This window comes from Ctenopharyngodon idella, chromosome 24 (genome assembly GCF_019924925.1).
Source record: "Ctenopharyngodon idella isolate HZGC_01 chromosome 24, HZGC01, whole genome shotgun sequence".
NCBI classification, from domain to species: domain Eukaryota; kingdom Metazoa; phylum Chordata; class Actinopteri; order Cypriniformes; family Xenocyprididae; genus Ctenopharyngodon; species Ctenopharyngodon idella.
This window is the reverse complement of record NC_067243.1, coordinates 13,907,723-13,928,685: the sequence shown is the minus strand read 5'-3', so window position 1 is coordinate 13,928,685 and position 20,963 is coordinate 13,907,723.

Genomic DNA, 20,963 nt, shown 5'->3' with positions numbered 1-20,963 from the left:
TCTCGTAGAGGGTTGAAGATGCACCCCTTATAACTACATCCTCTGGCAGTTTATCTACTTTGCCGCACCCTTTTATTTACCAGCTAAGGGCTATGCAGCTGTGCGTTTTGTGGTCACCCTCCCCTATCACCACCTTAAATAAAACACCACCCAACCGATCGCAGGGAATAGGAAGTCTATTTCAGAAGTAGTCATCCAAACACAGGGAGGACTTCCTATCTGACATTCCTGACCTGGGCTGACTTCCTGCTTCTCCTCGGCTCTCCCAGACATGGACAGACAAATGTACACTTTATGAGATTTTATGGGTTTAATTTATTTTTTTAAATTAGGATTAGGTTTAATTGTTCAATCTAATCAACAAGGCAAGTTGAGAGGCTTGCAGTTGCATGAAAACAAGGAATCTTATTTGTTAATTGTGGCCAAAGTGCATTTGAAAAATGTCTGTCTTTAAGAAAAACAATGTTTGTCACACATCCACTGCTATAGAGCAAATGCTTTACATTCCAGCATAGCAGGATTTGTGCTGTGGTCAGGGTTGGGGTGGTGGTTAGATTTTGGGAAGTAAATTTTAGGGAGTATTTGAGAATATTCATGTAATGACACTTTAGCTTAAGATTTGGCAAACAAAAGAAAGTATCAGTCTATCCAGTAGACTTTGGATTAGGCTGAATATGGTATGAACGGATGAGTGCCTGCATCAAGCATCCTTCAATAAAATAAGAGGAAGAGATAAAACTCTATATTGAAGAAAAATACTATATTTAGAAGCCATATTTTTTGCTCTGTCTGTTGAGTAAACAAGGAAATACTAGCATACCTTCATGCAGGGGTCAATGTGAGGAAGGAAACTTTTTTTTTTTTTTTCTAAATACAGTAAATGTCAGTTGTCACATGTGTTTTAAATGTTATAATTATGGTGTTTGTTGGCCAAATAATTGAATTTCATAATTAACTTTTTGAAATAGGCAGGTTACAATGTGACAACTTACCCCATATCTGTGGCCCATTATCCAGTAGCATTTATGTACTTTAAAGGGTTAGTTCACCCAAAAATGAAAATTCTGTAATTTATTACTCACGCTCATGCCGTTCCAGACCCGTAAGACCTTCGTTAATCTTCGGAACGCAAATTGAGATATTTTTGTTTAAATCCGATGAGGCCTACATAGGGAGCAAAGACATTTCCTCTCTCAAGATCCATAAAGGTACTAAAAACATATTTAAATCAGTTCATGTGAGTACAGTGGTTCAATATTAATATTATAAAGCGACGAGAATATTTTTGGTGTGCCAAAAAAAACAAAATAACGAATTATTTAGTGATGGCCGATTTCAAAACACTGCTTCAGGAAGCTTCGGAGCATAATGAATCAGCATGTCGAATTAGTGGTTCGGAGCGCCAAAGTAACGTGATTTCAGCAGTTTGGCGGTTTGACATGCGATCCGAATCATGATTCGACACGCTGAATCATTACGCTCCAAATCTTCCTGAAGCAGTGTTTTGAAATCAGTCATCACTAAATAAGTCGTTATTTTGTTTTTTTTGGCGCACCAAAAATATTCTCATCACCTTATAATATTAATATTGAACCACTGTACTCACATGAACTGATTTAAATATGTTTTTAGTACCTTTATGGATCTTGAGCGAGGAAATGTCATTGCTCCCTATGTAGGCCTCACGGAGCCATCGGATTTAAACAAAAATATCTTAATTTGTGTTCCGAAGATCAACGAAGGTCTTATGGGTGTAAAACGGCATGAGGGTGAGTAATAAATGACTGAATTTTCATTTTTGGGTGAACTAACCCTTTAAGGTACGAGTCTATATAAAATGTGTCTTGGGACAAAGTGTGACAATTAGCCCCAGACTACCTGTAGAAGGAAATCCAGTAAGCCAATAAAAACTCTATTTTTTTTTTTTTATATTTAATATTTGTGCAAAGTACAACATGGGATAACATATTTTAGTTTGAATTAATTTACAGTTCTAGATGTTTAACATGACATAATAAGATTGTTTGAATTATTCACTGCTGTGGTTGACACCCAAAACTATGATGGATTCTATGAACAAACCTCTGCTTTCAAAGTCCAGGCTTTGATTGGCCCATTTAAAGTTGGGGAACACATTTGACTGCCAACAGCAAGCGTTGCCATATTTTAATGTCATTCAAGGGTGTTAGAATGAGCAGGAGATTAGATGGGGGCCCCTAATTATTTTGGCTTTAGTTCTGGATTAACCCTCTGTTCTGTCGACTTCAATTCACACTCGCCGTTTGATGAAATGTGAACTGACATAAATTCCGCGGCTCACTTTCAATCCGATTATGCAGTTAAATCACCGCAGTTCGAACCCAAGCAAGCGACTCTGGCGGGTCCCTATTCTCCCGGTCGTCCGAAGCCCTGACAGCTCCTCCCCGAAACACAGGGACCCACGCTACCTCCTCACAGGACCCACGCTACACTCTTAACCCCCACATGAATAGGGCCTATTCAGAGAGGTAACGCTCAAGCACAACCTAAATATTGTATTTATGAGCAGCAAATAGGTGGCACCTCCAATATAATGCTCGTTTCTTGAATTCCCATCGTTCTTGGTCTTTTTGAGGGAGGAATAGCGCCATGTTACAATGACCGGGCTTGTGTTGTTGGCCACATTTGGAACAAGAGGAACACAAGAAACCGACATACCGTTGAAAACGTTTAAATGCATAGCGTTAATTCGCCTAAGGTTGCGGAACACAATCAATTTTAAAACGGTGCAATAGAGTTGAAATGACATGGTGTTTAGCTATTTTCTCAAGGGAACAGCTTTGTTTTGGCACCGCGAGAGAGGCGATTTCTTTACAGCGCGTTCACGCAGTTTAAATCTCAATGTTTATTCGGGTTAATGAGACTGTCCGAGATGATAAAAGGTAAAACGGTTTTAAATCTAGTTTAAATCGTAGCTATATGCCAAGTTTGCAGTGATGTAATCTTTATAGGCTATTCACGTGTATTTTTTTAAGACGCCACCACAAAAAAGAACTTTTATCAGGATTACAACAACAAAATATTTATTTCTTTTATTTATATGAATGAAAAAAAGATATAGTAGGCTTATATATTTTTGCAATTTATTGAACTCTCTAAAGTCTTTGAACTCATAAAAAATAAACAATTAAAAACTATTTAAAATCATAGCTTTTGCTCCCCAAAAGCATTTTTTTTTTTTTCAAATAAACCTTAAAATATAAAACAATCCCCATCAAGTCTTAAAACAGTAATGCACTTCTTGTCCTTATTTTGGGCTGTTATATATAGGCCACCAGCAGAGGGCGATGTTAGCGCGGATCCTGCAGAGAAAGTGTTTTGAATTCATAATTCTTAAGCCATCTAACTAAGACTATTTAAGTGGGTTTTCCCATGAATTTGCAATGTATTTCCACAGTAATTACGATCACATGGTTCTGAATAATAAATACTTTACCCTCACACAGCTGATATGTATATAATAGTTGCTTCATAAAGTAAAAAGGCTGTCTTTACATTGACAGTCCTACTGACATGTAAATGATTTATTATGATATAGACTATAATATATATATATATATATATATATATATATATATATATATATATATATATATATATATATATATAATACAGTCAAACCAATTTATTCATTTATTCAGACACCTTGACCATTTCATTCATTAATACAGTTTATTTACTATAGTTTAAAAAAATGATAATAAAATGTGACAAGATCTCACGAGTTAAACTGTGTCAGAAAAAATTAATCTTAATTATGTCAGATAACACTTAAGCAAAACATGGTCAGGTCAAAGTGTCTGAATAATTTTTGGTCCCAAATTTTTATCAATTTTACTGGTAGTCCACTATATGAAGAATTTTTAGGTATAATATGTCACAGTTTACTTTATTTTGCTATCCTCACTTACATAAATGAACTATAGTGCCCTGCACCCACTAGTAAAAATATATCAAAAATGTCTGAATAATTTTTTATATATATATATTTCTAGTCTATTTTTGATTGTGATTAGTATTATCTAAAATAGTTCTAATTCATACTCAAAATATACTTGTACTTTAGTATAAGCATAGTATAAAAATATACTTTTGAGTATAAGTATATTTTAGATTGACAATTACTTTTCTTTTTTGTAGTTCACTTAAATTAAAGAAATTAATTTTAAATAAATAATTTGGGCAAAATGGGCTTAATTCATTTTAGTTTTTAGTTAATGTTCTTAACACTAGTTAACAACACTCAGTTTTATTGAAATTGTATTATGTTTTGATGTACAATTGAGAGATTACAGATTTTTTTGTACTTTCTTTAACCCCTTGGTGAAAACTTTTTCTATAAATTATATATATATTTTTTCTTTTACTTTAAATTAATTGTAATTATTTAAATTTGTGATTTTGGACACTATTTGAAGAAAGTTGTGCTATAAGTCTGGTTGGTGATCTACTCAGTAATTTGCCTGAACTTTCCAACCCATCACAAGCAAATGTTGGACTATTGTTCTGTCCAGGTGAAGGAAATTGCAGTGAGCAAAGTGTTTTTACTTGAGTTCCTGCAGTACATGCTGTTTTATTGTCTTACATTGATTGGCTCACAAGATATTCATGGTCAGTTGGTCCTGACAATTGTTGATCCAGACAGGGAAATCTGACTTTAGTTGAGGGGTTTAGAGTAATGAAAAAAGGTGTATTACCAATTTATAGTTTGGTTTCCCCTTTTCTGGTCAAATCTTTCTAGATACAATTGTTTAGTTAAGAGTTTCTTTGCAAACCCAGCCACTTTCACAGTTAAAATCTATAAAACTATAGTGAGTTTCACTTTGTTGCACATAAACGTGTTGGTGGAATGTTTTGCCGAATCTTACATAATGTTCTTGAGTTGTTCTCTTCATATTTAGCGCTTTTGTTCTCTTCAAACAAGTCCAGTGATTTTCCCAGGAGTAAGAAAGAGAGCATTGAAATCTCCAAATTGGTATGGACCCCACCAACTCGCCAAAGCCTCTTTGGCAAATCTCTGTTTGATTTGACACTCTTGTTTGCCATTGCAAAATCTTTCTTTTGTTGTGTCTGGATAAGCTTAATGACTTCTTTAACTTGCGAGCAAGAGAAGGCAAGGAAACATAAGACGGATACTTTAACAGAACAACTGCTCTTATCGAGGTATGAAAAAGAATCATAAACATGACATCTATGGAACTGAATTCATCTTAGTCAAGATTTCCAGGCACGTTATCATGTTACTGTGGAAAGAATAGGGAAATTAGAGAGCAACTTTGTGCAACTATTGACAGTGCGGACCCACCACAGCACAATTCAGGGCAGCAAACACGGCCGCAAACGCCTGTATTAAGGGATCAATCAGGGATTGAATGGACCAACATTAGCTGGGCTTCTAATTCTGGTTTACTAACACCTGTAATAACTATCAAACAAGTGGTAATCTCATAAGCTCCCACAGCATTTACATATTACTCATTAGCTTGTTCAAACCTGAAGGATGCACTTTCTCTCTGTTGGCGGTCTCAACTCCTGCACTCTGACTGCTTGGGTGGCTCGATGGCTAAGTGACCGGTCTGAATGTGATATGTATATGTATGTAAGGGATTATCTGTATTTGCATCAGCGTTTACCGATGCGGCCATATTCTTAACATGGCTCTGGATAATTGGAATGGGAGGAGAAGATGGCTGATCCATTAGTTCATTCTGTTTGCTTAGTGGATGGGTTGCCCGTTCTTCAATTTTACTACTGGGGAACGTTTTTGTGGAAAGGGTGCGTACGTGTGCGCGAGGACTTCTTTATGCTTACTAAACCTAAGCAGATTCCGCCACAAAGCAAATGCCTTGAAGTCTTAGCATGGCTCGCACATAGTATCGGGAGTTAGACCAAATACTGTGGATTTTTCAAGTGACTCTTGAGGGAGTGACCCAATCAGACCACACAATCTGTGCTCTACAAGAGAGAGATCTTTGAAATCTATAAACACCTTGAAAAGCCCCATTCTTGCGCCGATAATACTGTGCTTTCGAAGCTCGCCATCAAATGTGCCGAAAACTACTTCAAAGAAAATTGAAATGTAACAAATTCTGTCAGGGAAGAAAAGGATTATTGTAAGGCTCTAAATGGAGTTCATTTCGCCTGCTTTGTGTTTTTTCTTTCTTTTTGGTTTTGGTTGGTGGGTTTTCTTGAACAGCTGACTGAACATCTGTAATAGAATTCTGATTGCATCAACACAGATTAAATCTATACAGTCTGGTTCATTTTAAATATAATATAATAAACATTTTTTTTTTTAATTATGTTTCATATTATATTAAATGTTTACCCTAGAAAAAAGAAAAACATGTAAAAATATGACAAAATATGTATTAAATATTTATAAATATTTTAAGTAACTTACATATTTTATTTAAAAATGTATTTATAGATGTGTATTTTATTCATATTTAAATGTTTGTTAAAATATTATATATTTATTGTATTGTATAAATATTACATTATACTAATATATTTATATATAATATATATATATATACAGTGCTCAGCGTAAATGAGTACACCTTTGAAAAGTAACATTTTAAACAATATTTCAATGAACACAAAAACAATTTCCAAAATGTTGACAAGACTAAGTTTAATATAACATCTGTTTAACTTATAACATGAAAGTAAGGTTAATAATATAACTTAGATTACACATTTTTAAGTTATACTCAAATTAGCAAAAATGAGTACACCCCACAACAAAAACTACTACATCTAGTACTTTGTATGGCCTCCATGATTTTTAATGACAGCACCAAGTCTTCTAGGCATGGATGAACAAGTTGGCGACATTTTGCATCATCTATCTTTTTCCATTCTTCAAGAATGACCTCTTTTAGAGACTGGATGCTGGATGGAGAGTGATGCTCAACTTGTCTCTTCAGAATTCCCCATAGGTGTTTGATTGGGTTCAGATCAGGAGCCAATGAATCACTTTCACCCTGTTCTTCTTCAGAAATCCAACAGTGACCTTAGATGTGTGTTTAGGATCATTGTCATGTTGGAAAAGTGCACGACGACCAAGGGCATGGAGTGATGGTAGCATCTTCTCTTTCAGTATAGAGCAGTACATCTGTGAATTCATGATGTTATCAATGAAATGCGGCTCCCCGATACCAGCAGCACTCATGCAGCCCCACATAAGGACACTGCCACCACCATGTTTCACTGTAGGCACCATGCATTTTCCTTTGTATTCCTCACCTTTGCGACGCCATACAGTGTTGAAGCCATCAGTTCCAAAAACATTTATCTTGGTCTCATCACTCCAGAGTATAGAGTCCCAGTAGTCTTCATCTTTGTCAGCACTGGCTCTGGCAAACTCTAGGTGGGCTTTTTTGTGCCTGGGCTTTAGGAGAGGCTCCTTTCGTGGACGGCACCCATGCATGCCATTCCTCTGCCGTGTACGCCGTATTGTGTCACAGGAAATAGTCATCCCAGTTTGGCTTGCAGTGAACTTGCATGCCGATTTTCTTCAACCCTTCTCATCAGAAGACGCTCCTGTCGAGGTGTTAACTTCCGTGGACGACCTGGACGTCTCTGTGAGATGGTTGCAGTTTCATCTTTTTAAAATTTTTGTACCACTTTTGCTACAGTATTCTGACTGATAAGTAAAGCTTTGCTGATCTTCTTGTAGCCTTCACCTTTCTGGTTTAAAGAAATGATTTTCTTGTGACATTTCTCTTCCATGTGGTGCCATTGCTGACAGCATGAAATGGGAAGGGGTTTTAACATCCTTTTATAGTCAACTGTCTGCTGGACACCTGTGTAATGAATAATTAGACTCACCTGTGGTTGAATTCTTGTTAAATTAGACATTTGTAGTCTAAAATTTAGCTTTGCTCCAGAGACTTTCAGTGGGGTGTACTCATTTTTGCATCACCCTAATTTCAGTAAAACTGAAAAATGTGTAATCTAAGTTATATTATTAACCTTACTTTCATGTTATAGTCTTGTCAGCATTTTGGAAATTGTTTTTGTGTTCATTGAGATATTGTTTAAAATGTCACTTTTCTAAGGGGGTGTACTCATTTACGCTTAGCACTGTATGTATATATATATATATATATATATATATAATATATCAAATTTATTATATACTACATTACATAATATTATATAAATATATTAATATAGTGTAATATTAATATTACATTATTATTCATTTTCAGATTTTTAAATAAAATAAATGTTACTTAAAATATTTAATACATATTTTGTACACACACACAAATCTAAGATATTACATAAACATGTAGTTTTATATTGTTTTGGTATTTATATTAAAATATGTATTTACTGAAATAATATCTAGTATTTATTTTATTGAATAAGTATTGTTATATTTAATATAATTTAATTAAACATTTGATTTAATATTAAAACAAAATATTAATTCTGTATACAAAATACTTATCAAATATCTTTAAATTTTAATATAATATAATATAATAAACATTATTTTTTATTATGTTTCATATTATATTAAATGTTTACCCTAGAAAAAAGAAAAACACATAAAAATATGACAAAATATGTATTAAATATTTATAAATATTTTAAGTAACTTATATATTTTATTTAAAAATCTTAAATCTTAAATATGTATTTATAGATATGTATTATATTCATTTTGTATTTATTCATATATAATTGTTTGTTAAAATATTATATATTTATTGTATTGTATAACTATTCCATTATTTATATATATATATATATATATATATATATAATTTATTAGAAATTACATTATATTATATAAATATATTAATATAGTGGAATATTAATATTATATTATTATTCATTTTTAGATTACTTAACAAAATATTTAATAAATATTTAATACATATTTTGCACACACACAAATCTAAACATATATTTTTATATTGTTTTGGTATTTATATTAAAATATTTAAAATAATATCTAGTATTTATCTTATAAGTATTTTTATATTTAATATAATTTAATTATACATTTTATTTAATATTAAAACAAAATATTAGTTCTATATACAAAATACATATTAAATATCTTAGGATTTAATGGCTAAGTGTTCTAATATGAAAGTGTTTTATACATTAAAACTGTCCAATCATTGGTGCTTTTGTTTAAAGCAGAATTGTCTACTTTTTCCTATAATATTTTTCCAAATGATACCAAGTTAAATAGCTAACTACTATTACAATACTAACTAGTCAGTGCTGCTCTCAGTGTTTTCTGGTCCCAATATCTGCATTGTTTTGATCACTTCATCTCAATCCCTCTGGATTTTGGCCCACTTAACCCGTCTGGTTCTTTCTCTTTAGCCGTACAGGGATGGAAGACTCAGGCTTCTGGTCCTGACAGGGGGCAGCTCAACCAGTGAAGAATGGTCCAGGCAGCTGGTGTGACTAAGCCATGCCTTGTAAGGATGGGGCGGAGTGGCGTAGACTGAAGGCAGGATGAGGTGGACGGGGAGGGGGGCACCATCAGGCTCTCCGCAGAAAACAGTGTCTTTACATCGCACCAACTGTTCACATTTTCAACGCCGACCCCCTTTTTTCTTCTTCCTGCCAGAGCTTTGTTAACAAAACAGTTTACTAAGCGCTGGTAAGACATGTGGTTAATAAAGTGCCGAGGGTGCCGTCAAAGACCTATACGGTCCATATGGACCACACCAAGCATCCGTATTGTCCTCCTGTCATTACGCTACTTAACAAGACCTAACTGCATTAGATCACTAGAAAATAACAACACATGCTCAACCTGATGCTTCTGTTGCTAGAATGCCATAATATCCCCCAAAAGCCAAAACTGTATAGTCTTTTGTACTTTAAAATACGTTAAAGGCATTTTTCGCAGCATCTATACTTCAAACTTAATCTTAGCTAAGATTTGATGAGAGTCAAAATGGCTGAACATGATGTTATGATCTCTTAAAGGGATAGTTCACCCAACAATGAAAATCTCCCTCGAGTAAATGATGACAGATATGTTGCTTCAAACCTGTATGACTTTCTTTCCTCAGTAGAATACAAAAGAAGATAATCCAAAGTCCAAACAACATCGGACCCCATTGGCTTTCATTGTACGGACAAAAAAGGGGCATTTGTCATGATACTTCCTTCTTTGGAGCACAAAAAATATGTCATACTGGTTTTTAACAATACGAGGGTGAGTAAATGATGACAGTATTTCCATTTTTTGAGGTTAAAAAAGTAGAACAGTCACAGTAAGAACAGTAATATTGTATAATACCAGCAATCTTTTTGCTTATGCTGAAATATTATCCATTATAACAGAAAATGAAACACTATCTCCACACTCTGTTTGTGTTCTGCTCCACTTCTAATGATATGGCTAGTGATATAATGTGACTTTAACTAGATCATCTTTTCCGTATTCACACAGTAAGATACCCTGGGGAGCTGACAATAGATCCTTTGAGAGAGGAAGGGAGGTCTGCACTGGCCAAAGGTTAAACAGGGCTTTTGGCTGGTGATAAATCACTATTAAATGAGGCCTGTATTGCTGCGCATTGTCGTTGCTCACTTTCAAACCCATTACCTTCTGGTTGTAAAGCTGACACAGCTAATGAACTGACTGCTTTGAACTGGGGCCACAATATTGACTGGTTGCTTGGGGCAGATGTCTCAAGTCAAGCGACTAGTAAATGTACATTTGATTAAGAAAGACTCTTCGGGTCTTTGGGGGTGGAGATATTCTGAGGGGGTGAGGCTGCTTGGATAGCAGGGGGCTAGTCTACACTTAATGAAAACACTTGAGGAAGTTCATATTAAAACAATTGGGCTGACTGAATCAGGCTGATGAAAGAGTGTAAGGCATGCTGTTTGATTTTGCGAAAAGACAAAAGACTGCTAATGATTAGCCAAGTTGTGGTCAACACACTTCCTCTACAGATGCTTTTCTGGTGCTGATGCTGATTTTGACTGGTTTGATTTGACATTTGATGGCATTTTGAGACAATTCCCTCTGCTTAAAAAAACCCATGGGCCCCAAATACAATTTGGAAATTTTAACCACACTTAAAGATGTCTGAATTGCATTGCATTAGATGACAAAATGTCAAGAAAATTAACCTGGAAAGAGTAACCACAGGTGTTGTTTATCACAACTATATGTTGTGACATATATGCTAATATTTGGCAACCAAATGTCCAAAATACTTATTTTTTAACAGTACGGTCTGGTTTCACGAACAGGGCATAGATTAAGCCAGGATTAGGCCTTAGCTCAATTAGGATATTTAAGTATCTTTTATAAACGTGTCTTAGAAAAAACATTATTGGTGTGCATCTTGAGACAAAACAATGGCACTGGCATATTTTAAGATATGTCAGTGCAAGTTGCTTTCAGTTCAAACAGCTCAAACATGCAGTTTAGTCTTAGACTAGGCTTAAGCCTTGTCTGTGGAACCGGGGGTACATCTATTGTTTTATCATTGAAAAATAAGTTTTTTTTTTTTTTTTTTTTTTTTGTAAAGTGTTTTGCTTGGGATTAATGCTTTTTATCGTAAAAAATAAATTTAATGCAATGACATACCTACATTTTTTTTTTTTTTATGTGATATAAGTGTACAAATACTTGCCACTTTATGCTACCTTTAGACATAACAGTAATGAATATATTGCTAATTTTCGCCATTCTTAATAAATTCATTTTACACTTCTATAGCAGATTTCAGCCTATAGTGATCTTTAACTGTTGAACTCAGTTGGAGGAAAGGCCCTAAAAAGAAGCATGACTAACTTTTATCTTTTGCTGCTGGTGAAGGATGAGGAGCTGAAGCAGTGTTGAGATGTGCTGATTAGCATATAATTGGTCCTTTTGTATTAAACACAAGGAATTAGCCTCCTGTTCAGCCTGCTGTTAGCAGCCTGGTTTCCTATTCATTTAAAGAGAGAGTGAACATACGGCCTGCTGGGAACTGCTTGCATCTGACAGAAATGGAAAATCACCAAAATGATAAAAAAAACACCATCTATCTATCTATCTATCTATCTATATATCTATCTATCTATAACTAAATCGATAAATCTGTCTATCAACTAAATTGATAAATCTATCTATATAAATCGATAAATCTATCAACTAAATCGATAAATCTATCTATATATAAATCGATAAATCTATCTAAATCGATAAATCTATATAAATCGATAAATCTAAATTGTTAAATCTATCTAGCTAAATCAATAAATCTAAATCGATAAATCTATCAACTAAATCAATAAATCTATATAAATCGATACATCTGTCTATCTGTCTGTCTTGATAAATCTATCTAAATCAATAAATTGATCTATCTATCTATCTATATCTAAATCAATAAATCTATCTAAATCGAGAAATCTATCTATATAAATCTGTCTATATGTATCTAAATCAATAAATCTATCTAAATCTATCTAAATCTATATAAATTGATAAATCTATCTATCTATATAAATCTGTCTATCATCTAAATCAATAAATCTATATCTAAATCGATAAATCTATATATATTGATAAATCTATCTATATAAATCTATCTATCTAAATCAATAAATCTGTCTAAATCGATAAATCTGTCTAAATCAATAAAACTATCTAAATCGATAAATCTATCTGTCTATCTATATCTAAATCAATAAATCTATCAACTAAATCGATAAATCTATTTATATCTAAATCGATAAATCTATATAAATCGATAAATCTAAATTGTTAAACCTATCTAAATCAATAAATCTAAATCGATAAATCTATCTATCTATCAACTAAATAAATAAATATCTATATAAATCTATCTGTCTGTCTGTATAAATTGATAAATCTATCTTTCTATCTAAATCGATAAATTGATAAACCTATCTATCTATCTTGATCTATCTATCTATCTATCTATCTATCTATATCTAAATCCATAAATCAATCAATCTATCTATCTATCTATCTATCTATCTATCTTTTTATAATTTTTATGATCTCCCAGAATCAATTTCCTGATGTTTTCTTCATTTAATTTGCCCAGTAAATCTTTAATCTCTTGATGATTCTCCAGTCATCAAAGCTAAACATGTAATCTGGTTATTTCACACTGCTCCGTTATCCACACAGTGTTACACCATTAGTCATCATATTGACCCAGCCAGTTTCATGGTGCGCCTGTTGTAAATTTGTTGTTACATGGTGTGTCTGCCACGGTCCCCGCAGCATATTTGTTTGGGTCGCATGTGTGTGTGTTTGTGTGAGAGTGTGTGCAATGCTTATGCAGGCGAGTGTGTGTGTGTAGGGCCTGCCAAGCTGCCCCCCATCTCTGATAAATGGACTGTGGTCAGTCTGGGGGTGGTGGGGGTTCACAAGGCCCCACGGGGCCAACACTGCTCTCGGATGCAAGGATGAGGTGGACCCACGCCAATTATGGTCTTTTGTGTGGGCTAACTTTGTGATTGACATCGGCTCTACCCTCTCCCCATGGACCCCATTTACACATACTGGCCAGTAACTGACCTGCACAGGGGAGGCAACGCATTTACCGAACTCTCAACTGGCTTTCGCCTTAGGTCGCTTGCTGAGTTTTTAAGGAGAGATTAACTTATGACTTCAGGTGAGACGTTTATTATTTTCTTAGAATTACAGCCACTTTGTTGGATTAGCGAAACAAGCTTAAAAATGAAACGTTTGCGATGTAAGATCAAGTGTGTTGGGTAAAAGTTTCTGCTACTTTATATGTGTAAAACAACTGTGGCACACTGATCGGGCATCAGTTAGGGGTCATTAAGGCATCATCTGTATATCCCACACATTCCTGCTCATGAAGACACAAGCGTCAGCAGCGAAATGATCTCATTGTGACTTTCTCTTTAATTTTCAATCAATTTATAAGGGTTTGCCTTTTCCTGCCTCTATCAATGAGCTCTCTTTCTCCGTCTTTTATTTTCTCCCTAAAGACAGCTGAATGAGCATGCAAGAAGATGTGAGCATAATGACCCCGGCAATGGTGACAAAGCCTAATTGGTCACGGAGGCCAGTGGCTAATGAGCTGAAAAAATGAGCCCATGGGTGTGTAATAACTGTATTTTCCTCCATTTCTTCTCCTTTCGTCACAGTCCTGTGTGGCATTTTTAACCAACTAAAATGGCACCAGATGCAACAGGGCTCAGACATTTTGACTTGAATTGGGAAACCATATGTTCAGATAAGTCATGGTTTCCCTTTTCCCACAGGCAGGGGCCAGTGCATCTGTGAGGAAAAGCACTGGTGGCCAGGAAGCCTCTCTTTACGACTTTACACAAGAGCTTACGGTCTTGGACAGCATTACTTAGGCATAAGAGGGTTTTTGCTTAAAAAAAAAAAAAAAAAAAAGTGAAGAAAGGGAGAGAAATGAGGATGAAATGGAGAATGATTGAGATGTGATTTTTTTTCGCCTTTCTCCAACAACATTTTTGATAGAGGCATTTTTGCAAAAGGAAAACGCCTTAAAATTGACAGTAAATCCTTTAAGTTTATAATAAAACAAGTTTACTTAAACGAATAGTTCAACCAAACATGAAAATTGTCATCATTTTCTGATGGCTTTTAAAACCAACATTTTTTTTTTTTTTTTTTTTTTTTTTTGTGAAATTAAAGTAGAACATCAAAGCTACGCCATAAAGCAAGATTTTCAGTGAATAATGACTAAAATTTCAGTCTTTACATCACACAAAGCTATCATATGGCTTCAGAAGACTTAAATATACTATACTTCACTTTTTACGTGCACGCCAGGGTCAGCGTACAGTGTGCGTGACGCGAATTTCGTCATCAGAAGTGTACGCGCGTACTGTACTCGCACCGCCGTATTATTGTAACCGCACATACTTTGTACGCGCAGGTCGCACATGCGTATTTAATTTTTTTGTTGTTGCAGTAACTAGTTTATCCACAAGGTGGCAACCGTGTCCTGGGGGCATCGATTCACAAACTAGTTGAAGAAAAACTGCATAAACAACAGACCTGAACGGATGCAAGCTACAGCGACAATGGAGGCCTACATAGATGAGAGATTATGCGAAGAGGTTAGAAAGTACCCTCATTTGTACAACTCTAGCATGAAAGAATGCAAAGATTTTTACATGGGTTGTAACTCGTGGCGAGAGATTGCTCAAAACTGCGCATGCGTCGAAAGCCTGTGTATGCGTGCGAGTCAAGTGAAGCATTGCAAAGCTGTGCGTTCGACTGTGACCGTATGCTAGCATATGCATAAAGAAACGAAGTATACCCAGGGCTTTAGAATATAGCACACAAGACTTATGGACCACTTTTATGACAGTTTTCTTCTTTTTTGGAGCTTGACAGCCCAGTCCCCTTCCACTTTTATTATATGAATATCTCTTTTTGTGTTTCACAGATTAAAGTCATATGGGTTTGGAGCAGCATGAGTAAATGATGACAGAATTTGAATATGTTGCTGTAAATTAATTTATAAAAAATATGAATTTATAAAAACAATAATAAATTGAATTTAAATTTTAAACTTAATTTAGATGCATGCATTTTTATATCAATTTCTAAAATATATAAATATTTAAAATTAATGAGCATATTTCTGCTTGTTTGGTTTATGTGCTGTGGAAAACCCTTTGGCACTGAAACCTTAAATAAAGGCTTTTTTCAGCAGCTCTTGCTGCTCACTTCAGATTCTCCGTGACTTCAGTCAAGTGAAGTTACTACCTCCGTTTTTTTTTTTTTATATACTGCACTTCTTGCCCTCATGAACCTGTTGAGAGCCTCTGAAAGGGACCTGAGGAGTGCTACTGGTCCCTGAAAATAGTGCTGACTGTCGGGCCAAAAGGGGGGGAGTCAGCTTTTATTCAGTGCCTAAGATAACAGCATACAGAATGATAGACTTCTCTGAATTGTTTGTTCCTCTCGCCCATTGTTCTTCCCTCCATTCAATGAGTCTCTTAGCCGCACTTGAGGGGGGCCGTCACAGGTAGGAAGGCAACTGAGCTTATTCCCAGCACATGCTTGATTGCCTCCTTATAGACTCTCACTCTCAAGGCTCTGAAAGGCCTTGGCGGCCTGGTGAATAAACTACTGCTCGCTTCCATAAACTTTTTCTCCTCCCGAATTTTCCGAGGATGTGAGCAGAGGAGCTCAGAGCCAGGCTTGGGGGAAGCGTCTGAAAAGGGAGTCTGTTTGAGAATCAAAGCCCACTGGGTCCACCCTCTCTGCACACGCACAAAGGACGAGGGTGCAACAGACCCTGCCCACCGAAGAGCAAACTTCTTGTTTGCACCACTGCAGGTATGGCCTGTTAAACCATGTAGCGGAACTACTTTTTCTTGGACATAGTCATGAACAAAATATCTAAACATGCTTGATTTCTTGATGACATTGTGCTTCTTTTGAAACTTGAATGAAGATTTCATTTTAAATTCATTTAGCTCAGACTAGACTTATACATATAAGAAGCTGTACAGTGAGTGATTGTTTGTCGAAATCAGTCCGTCTTGACTGTCTTGTCTCCTTCCTGTGGATTGTTCTTCTCTTGTTAATGAGGAGAGACTGACAGTGGAACATGCTGGGCTTTGGTAGCAGATCTTTAACAACTTTAAAGACATGTTAACTATTACCACCAACGTCAAAGGGTTTTAAGCTAACAAGACAATGCGGATGCCGACAGACGCGCTTTTACAGATCACATGAAAGGGATTGAGTCATGTCGTGCCAAAGAGTTAGACAAAGAAATCACATCAAATCTTATGTAAAAAGAACAACACTTGCATAATAGCAGTTTTGGACGCTAAACTGATTGATTTGATCAAAAACAAAAGAGATCAGAGAAAAAGCAATCAGACTTGGCGCCTTCGTCGCTTTCTGGATTTAACTGAGCTTTGGTACCGGCCACATTTTTAAAGTGACCTGACTTAATCTACTAATGAATGAAATCTTAGTGTTTGAGAGACTAAAAGCAGTAGTTTGATCGGCCATTAAAAATGATAAGCTGATTAATAACTTTTGAGGACCGTTTTAATGTCTCCACATATATACACTTGCATGTTATCCACCTGTTTAAGGAATGTTGTAAAGATGTCCATCAGAAAATTTTAAGTGGGTTTGATTGACATTGTCTTTAAGAGGGAATAGACTCTGCTTAAACATTGTCTTTATGTGCTCTGTGTTTAGCTGTTGGACTGTGACCCCTCCATCTGTTCAGGCTAATCTGGCCATTATTTGGACACTAACTTCTTTCTCATGCAAGATACATTCAGTCCTACATCAGCGAAGAATTTGATCTGAACCCAAGTTTAACACTGTATGCATGATGTTAAATTAAAGCAGATTTGTAAATCAATTGAACTGACTTTGTATAACATATACGGTATACTTAATACTAGCTTGATATTTATTAAATGTAGAGAACTTGTATTCGTTTCTGATTTGTCAATGACATTGTGCATTCAAGTCACTTAGAATAATCAATACTATACTGTAGGGGTGTAATGGTACATGTATTCTCCCCAAACCATCACGGATGTTACGGTTTGGTGCATACAGTCAGACGACGGATACAGTCAGTCACAGGCGATCCACACTCCAATCCAGAAGGGGGCGCGTGTGGTAATGCAACACTGTTTGCTAACCGCCACAACAGGAAAAAGAGCAGAAGAAGAAGAGATGATCTATGCCCCAACCCAAAATAAGAGTTCAGACGGCACGCAAGAGCTTGCTAGTAGCCTATATGCTGAGTTTCGATTATTTTTCGTGACGCGCTTCGCAAGCTTCACGGAAAGGAAACCGGGATGGCAGAAAGCGGCATTCCTGTTTGTTTGCTTTATTTTACAAAAGCACGATGATTTGTTTTTTATTGTGAGTGTACAAAAATAAAAGACTCTTTACAGTTTTGAATGATGTATTACTCTTGTCTGTATGACCATAATTGACGGAATATTTTAATTTGTTTCCACTGTTATAATGAGACAAAATCATTTAGAATTGTGCCGATTTGTTTCGTGAAAGTCTCAATGCTACAGTCCAGTGATGAAATATGCATGTCCTGGAAATGGGAAGCCTCAGGTGCTGCTTCACTCGCTGTTTCCTCGTGGAAAGGTGAAGTAGGCTCTTTTTCACCATCTCGTTCATCTTTCCGTGATTTCTTGAAAAAGAGTAATATTGAACTTTGTCTATCCACCGCATGTTAATGAACTGTCACGAGGAAAGAAAATGACAGCGTAGGCTACGTACAACACGTTAATCAAACAAATAAGTTTGAAGACAGCCGTTGCATTTTACCTCGCAGTATTGGTCAGTCTATCAATTAGAGTAACAAATCAACAATCTCTTAATTTTTTATTTTTAGTGCTTAAAGGATTAGTTCACTTTCATATAAAAATTTCCTGATAATTTACTCACCCCCAGGTCATCCAAGATGTTCATGTCTTTCTTTCTTCAGTCGAAAAAGAAATTAAGGTTTTTGATGAAAACATTCCAGGATTGTTCTCCTTATAGTGGACTTCAGTGGCCTCCAAACGGTTGAAGGTCAAAATTATAGTTTCAGTGCAGCTTCAAAGGGCTTTAAACGATACCAGACGAGGAATAAGGGTCTTATCTAGCTAAACGATCGGTCATTTTCGAAAAAAATGTAAATGTATATGCTTTATATAAACAAATGATCGCCTTCCAAGTGCTTCCGCCAAAACCGTACTTTCATATTCTTCAAAAAGCTTACACTGTATGTCCTACGCCTTCCCTATTCTACTTACGGAAAAAATGTAACTGGCGCTGCGTTCGTTCTGTAAGTTGAATAGGGAAGGCATAAAGCCCTTTGAAGATGCACTGAAACTATAATTTTGACCTTCAACCGTTTGAAGGCCATTGAAGTCCACTATAAGGAAAATAATCCTGGAATGTTTTCATCAAAAACCTTAATTTCTTTTCGACTGAAGAAAGAAAGACATGGACATCTTGGATGACATGGGGGTGAGTAAATTCTCAGGAAAATTTTATATGAAAGTGAACTAATCCTTTAATACACTAAAGGAGGCTGTACTTTACCAATTACCTTAAGGGGGACTAAATGCCGCTAGGTGATTTTTTATGTTGCTAGACATACAAAAACAGCTAGATATATAGATAGATAAACAAATGACACACACACATAAATATATATAGTAATTCATGTAATTTAATTTAATGGCCTCAAGTGGTGTATTGCTTTAATTGGACACAAACACTCATTCCTTAATAGAATATCTCCTTGTGAAAGCACTTCTAACACGATTCATCGCTAAATGACAGCGAAGGCCACACCAGGCCATGGTGTATATTGACTGACAGCCTGAAGAGTAACATCATGAACCTGGACACCCCAAGCAGTGGCCAAATCCCCTCAAGATCACAGGTTCTTTCTGCTTTAAAACCACTGTTTATAATCTGACTTATCACTGAGTCACTCAGGGTTGATGCAGAAGATTAGAAAAAATCTCAAAGAAATATGAGAGAGCAGCTTTTTGTGCCTTTTGTTGCCGGCCTTGACCCCATGTGTCTTCCCAGTCGAGAGAAACTATAAGCTTAGATCAAGGAGAACTTTAAAGGGAGTGCGAATAAGAAGCAAATGTATTCATAAAATCAGTAGGCCTCTGGGAATGGGATTTATGTAGCGCAAGCTGTTAGCTTTCATATGGGAACCTGTTTAAGTTGTCTAAGTGAGAGAGACACTGACGAAATTCTGACAGAAATGTTTTTGTGTAGTTGCTGAATGTAAGCATAACGCAAAAAGAGAAGTTTCTTAAGGAATTCTTTTCTGTCCCATCTGGAGCGACGCTTAATGGATAGCGGATCCCTCCACATGCATCTCATTCAACCCCATCTCATTCAAGTGAAGTTGTCCATTAATTAATCTCTGTTTTTCTCTCCAAACACTTCTTCTGTGGTTTCCCTCTCCTTTCATGGTCGTTTTACACACACACTCGTGAGCAGCACTATGGGAAAGAAAGCCCTATAGTCAGCCACAAGTGTCTTAATTAAGGCAGAGAATCGCAAGCAGGCTCAGCTTATTTGGGATTCCTTTCTTGCATGCCGAAAGAAGCCAGGGAGAAGTGTGAAGTTGCACTTTAAGTTCAGCTTGTTTGCCGCTGCCAGTATAAGGTCTTAATAGATACAATGACTTGGAGAGGTTTTCAAATTAAAACTGGCAAGACCCCTCCACTGCCCATGCCATTCACTCTCATTATTTCCAATATGAGGAGCTGAAAGGGAGAAGAATACAGCATCTTCAAAGTCCCCCTTCAAATAACCCTTGTTGGTAATTAACAGTGTGGATAGGTATCGTCTTAGTTTGTCATGGAGAGCCGAGGCGAGTGAAGGTTCTGGGTGTCCGAGTCTCTCAATTCAATCTCTGTGAATTAAATACTGTTTCATTTCTCAAGGAAGCTTTAATTCCAGCCTTTCTAGAAATGTGACGATTGTTGCGGAATTAATGAGCAGGAAGACAGACAACACTGAATCTTATTGCTTTTTCATAGCTCATGAGAGCATTGGTTGTGTTTTATTTTGGTATATTTTAAGTATATTTAAAGGGTAAGTTCACCCAAAAATGAAAATTCTGTCATTAATTATTCACCCTCATGTCATTCCACACCCGTAAGACCTTCATTCATCTTCAGAACACAAACTAAGATATTTTTGATAAAATCCGATGGCTTAATGAGGTCTCCATTGACAGCAAAATAATTAACACTTTAAAATGCCCAGAAAGATACTAAAGACATTTAAAACAGTTAATGTGAGTACAGTGGTTCAACCTTAATTTTATAAAGTGACGAGAATACTTTTTGTGCGCCAAAAAACCAAAATAACGACTTTATTCAACAATATCTAGTGATAAGCTATTTCAAAACACTGCTTC